The sequence below is a fragment of the Oncorhynchus masou genome, chromosome 29 (genome assembly GCF_036934945.1).
Source record: "Oncorhynchus masou masou isolate Uvic2021 chromosome 29, UVic_Omas_1.1, whole genome shotgun sequence".
Lineage (NCBI taxonomy): Eukaryota > Metazoa > Chordata > Actinopteri > Salmoniformes > Salmonidae > Oncorhynchus > Oncorhynchus masou.
This window is the reverse complement of record NC_088240.1, coordinates 101,577,140-101,582,139: the sequence shown is the minus strand read 5'-3', so window position 1 is coordinate 101,582,139 and position 5,000 is coordinate 101,577,140.

Genomic DNA, 5,000 nt, shown 5'->3' with positions numbered 1-5,000 from the left:
CAAGCCTTTACAGAACAGTGTCCTCTGCTATCATCAATACAGACCAAGCCTTTACAGAACAGTGTCCTCTGCTATCATCAATACAGACCAAGCCTTTACAGAACAGTGTCCTCTGCTATCATCAATACAGGCCAAGCCTTTACTCTGTAAAACAGGATGATTAGATACGACAGAAAGTAATGGCGATGATTACTGACATACCGTTTGGGGATCGATTACACCTATCAATCCCTGCAATCTGAGTGCCGATCCAGCTGCATTACATCAACGTGGTTGTGGAGGGAGGAGACCCCTGTTGTGGTTTCACAACATCAATACAGCTTCCAAAACACAACTGGAGTAGACAATGTGATTATGAGCTCTGAGCCAGGCCAGCCCTGAGACAGAGCAGCTCTGAGCCAGCCCTGAGACAGACCTGAGACAGAGCTGAGACAGAGCAGCACTGAGCCAGCCCTGAGACAGAGCTGAGACAGAGCAGCACTGAGCCAGCCCTGAGACAGAGCAGCACTGAGCCAGCCCTGAGACAGCCCTGAGACAGAGCTGAGACAGAGCAGCACTGGGCCAGCCCTGAGACAGACCTGAGACAGAGCAGCTCTGAGCCAGCCCTGAGACAGCCCTGAGACAGAGCAGCTCTGAGCCAGCCCTGAGACAGAGCAGCACTAAGCCAGCCCTGAGACAGGCCAGCCGTGAGCCAGGCCAGCCCTGAGACAGGCCAGCCCTGAGCCAGCCCTAAGCCAGCCCTAAGCCAGGCCAGCCCTGAGATAGGCCAGCCGTGAGCAAGGCCATCCGTGAACAAGGCCAGCCCTGAGCCAGGCCAGCCCTGAGCCAGGCCTGAGCCAGCCCTAAGCCAGGCCAGCCCTGAGCCAGGCCAGCCGTGAGCAAGGCCAGCCCTGAGACAGGCCAGCCCTGAGCCAGGCCAGCCATGAGCCAGGCCAGCCCTGAGACAGGCCAGCCCTGAGCCAGCCCTAAGCCAGCCCTGAGCCAGGCCAGCCCTGAGACAGGCCAGCCATGAGCCAGGCCAGCCCTGAGACAGGCCAGCCCTGAGCCAGGCCTGAGCCAGCCCTAAGCCAGGCCAGCCCTGAGACAGGCCAGCCATGAGCCAGGCCAGCCCTGAGACAGGCCAGCCCTGAGCCAGCCCTAAGCCAGCCCTAAGCCAGGCCAGCCCTGAGATAGGCCAACCGTGAGCAAGGCCATCCGTGAACAAGGCCAGCCCTGAGCCAGGCCTGAGCCAGCCCTAAGCCAGGCCAGCCCTGAGCCAGGCCAGCCGTGAGCAAGGCCAGCCCTGAGACAGGCCAGCCCTGAGCCAGGCCAGCCCTGAGCCAGACCTGAGCCAGCCCTAAGCCAGGCCAGCCCTGAGACAGGCCAGCCGTGAGCCAGGCCAGCCCTGAGACAGGCCAGCCCTGAGCCACGCCTGAGCCAGCCCTAAGCCAGGCCAGCCCTGAGATAGGCCAGCCGTGAGCAAGGCCATCCGTGAACAAGGCCAGCCCTGAGCCAGGCCAGCCCTGAGCCAGGCCTGAGCCAGCCCTAAGCCAGGCCAGCCGTGAGCAAGGCCATGCGTGAACAAGGCCATCCCTAAGCCAGCCAGCCCTGAGCCAGCCCTAAACCAAGCCAGCCCTGAGCCAGCCCTGAGCCAGCCCTGAGCCAGCCCTGAGCCAGCCAGCGTGTAGAGCAGATCAACAAAGCTCCCCCTTCCCTGCTATCCTCTTCCACTCCAAATGCACAGATCACCGGTCGAGGTTAAGGAAGCAGGTCCTGTGTATTTTGGCAGGTGGGATATATTCTGAAAGAGCAACAAAACTTCTATATTTAGTTGTAGATGGCTGGAGGAGAGGGGGAGGGAGGGAGGGAGGGAGGGAGGGAGGAGGGAGGAGGGAGGGGGAGGGAGGGAGGGAGGGAGGGAGGGAGGGAGGGAGGGAGGGAGGGAGGGAGGGGAGGGAGGGAGGGAGGGAGGGAGGGAGGGAGGGAGGGAGGGAGGGAGGGAGGGAGGGAGGGAGGGAGGGAGAGGCCAGAGTGACACCATATATATTTGTCCAGATGCACCACACTTCAGTTAAATCTCTTTAAATGTAAACTACAACATTGGACATAATCTACATCTTAATATATAGGTCCATCTATATAATCTACATCTATATATATATAGGTCCATCTATATGATCTACATCTATATATATAGGTCCATCTATATGATCTACATCTATATATAGGTCCATCTATATAATCTACATCTATATATATCGGTCCATCTATATAATCTACATCTATATATATAAAGGTCCATCTATATAATCTACATCTTAATATATAGGTCCATCTATATGATCTACATCTATATATATATAGGTCCATCTATATGATCTACATCTATATATATAGGTCCATCTATATAATCATCTTAATATATAGGTCCATCTATATAATCTACATCTATATATATCGGTCCATCTATATAATCTACATCTATATATATAAAGGTCCATCTATATAATCTACATCTTAATATATAGGTCCATCTATATGATCTACATCTATATATATATAGGTCCATCTATATAATCTACATCTATATATATCGGTCCATCTATATAATCTACATCTACATATATAGGTCCATCTATATGATCTACATCTATATATATAGGTCCATCTATATAATCTACATCTTAATATATAGGTCCATCTATATGATCTACATCTATATATATAGGTCCATCTATATAATCTACATCTTAATATATAGGTCCATCTATATGATCTACATCTATATATATAGGTCCATCTATATAATCTACATCTTAATATATAGGTCCATCTATATAATCTACATCTATATATATAGGTCCATCTATATGATCTACATCTTAATATATAGGTCCATCTATATGATCTACATCTATATATATAGGTCCATCTATATGATCTACATCTATATATATATATGTCCATCTATATGATCTACATCTATATATAGGTCCATCTATATAATCTACATCTATATATATAGGTCCATCTATATAATCTACATCTATATATATATAGGTCCATCTATATAATCTACATCTATATATAGGTCCATCTATATAATCTACATCTTAATATATAGGTCCATCTATATAATCTACATCTATATATATATAGGTCCATCTATATAATCTACATCTATATATATAGGTCCATCTATGTAATCTACATCTTAATATATAGGTCCTTAGACAGGGGGCTTTGACGTGGCTCTTGTTAGGCCCAGTCGGTTAGTCAGTAAGACATTCTAGCAGCAGGTCCCGTCTCCAACTCCATCCCGCTCAGTGCAGCAGCTCTGTGTCTGTACAATAAGGCCAGGAGATTTATTATGGAGCATGTAGCAGCAGCTGGTCTCACCGCACCACGAGATGAGAGAGAGAGAGGGGGGGACTGAGAGGGGAAGATAGAGAGGGGGAGAGAGGGGAGAGAGGGGAGAGGGAGAGAAAGGGGGAGGGGGAGAGGGGGAGATAGAGAGGAGGGGGAGAGAGAGGGAGACAGAGACAGAGAGAGAGAGAGAGAGAGAGGGGGAGTGAGAGGGAAGATAGAGAGAGAGAGAGGGGAGAGAGAGGGAGAGAGGGAGAGAGGGGGAGGGGAGGTTGGGAGAGGGAGATAGAGAGAGAGAGAGGGGAGAGAGAGGGAGAGAGACAGAGAGAGAGAGAGAGAGAGAGAGCAGAGAGAGAGAGACAGAGAGAGAGAGAGAGAGAGAGAGAGAGAGAGAGAGAGAGAGAGAGAGAGAGAGAGAGAGAGAGAGAGGGGGGGGGGAGGGAAGATAGAGAGGGGGAGAGAGAGGGAGAGAGGGAGAGAGGGAGAGAGGGAGGGGGAGGTGGGATAGGGAGAGATAGAGAGAGAGAGGGGGAGAGAGAGGGAGAGAGACAGAGAGAGAGAGTGGGAGAGAGAGGGAGAGAGACAGAGAGAGAGAGAGAGAGAGAGGCAGAGAGAGAGGAGAAGAGAAGGGAAGCTAATCTTGTTTACATTCAAATCTGCTATTTCCTCCCTTCAGAAACCCTGAGAGTGGAAAGTCATGTAATATACATATTAAAATAAGTGTAGCAGAAACAGCCTACTGGCTGCCAGCAGACTGTGAGGACGGAGCCAGAAGGGCCTGCAGCGAGCAGCAACCCATACTAACCCGTGGAACTGGAGCTCAGCTCTGGAGAGATACCACAGGCCCTCGGCCCCATCCGGAGAAAACACCCGAGCTGCTCTCTGCGTCCCCATTGGACAAGAGGGTGAATATGATCGAACCTAGCACTGTGTGTGTGTGTGTGTGTGTGTGTGTGTGTGTGTGTGTGTGTGTGTGTGTGTGTGTGTGTGTGTGTGTGTGTGTGTGTGTGTGTGTGTGTGTGTGTGTGTGTGTGTGTGTGTGTGTGTGTGTGTGTGTGTGTGTACTCCTGTGCATAGGTGGGTCAAGTAGAAAAAGGCGATCGCATATCTAATATGGTTTTTCTGACATTGTACAAACACAACGTGAGCTTCGCTGCTCTCCATCACTAGTGGCTGGTGACGTCATGCTCTGACGGGACCCGGTCCAGTTCAACTCCATCCACGGGACCCGGTCCAGTTCAACTCCATCGAAGGGAACCGGTCCAGTTCAACTCCATCGACGGGACCCGGTCCAGTTCAACTCCATCGACGGGACACGGTCCAGTTCAACTCCATCGACGGGACCCGGTCCAGTTCAACTCCATCGACGGGACCCGGTCCAGTTCAACTCCATCGACGGGACCCGGTCCAGTTCAACTCCATCCACGGGACCCGGTCCAGTTCAACTCCATCGACGGACCCGGTCCAGTTCAACTCCATCGACGGGACCCGGTCCAGTTCAACTCCATCGACGGGACCCGGTCCAGTTCAACTTCCATCGATGGGACCCGGTCCAGTTCAACTCATCGACGGGACCCGGTCCAGTTCAACTCCATCGACGGGACCCGGTCCAGTTCAACTCCATCGACGGGACCCGGTCCAGTTCAACTACATCG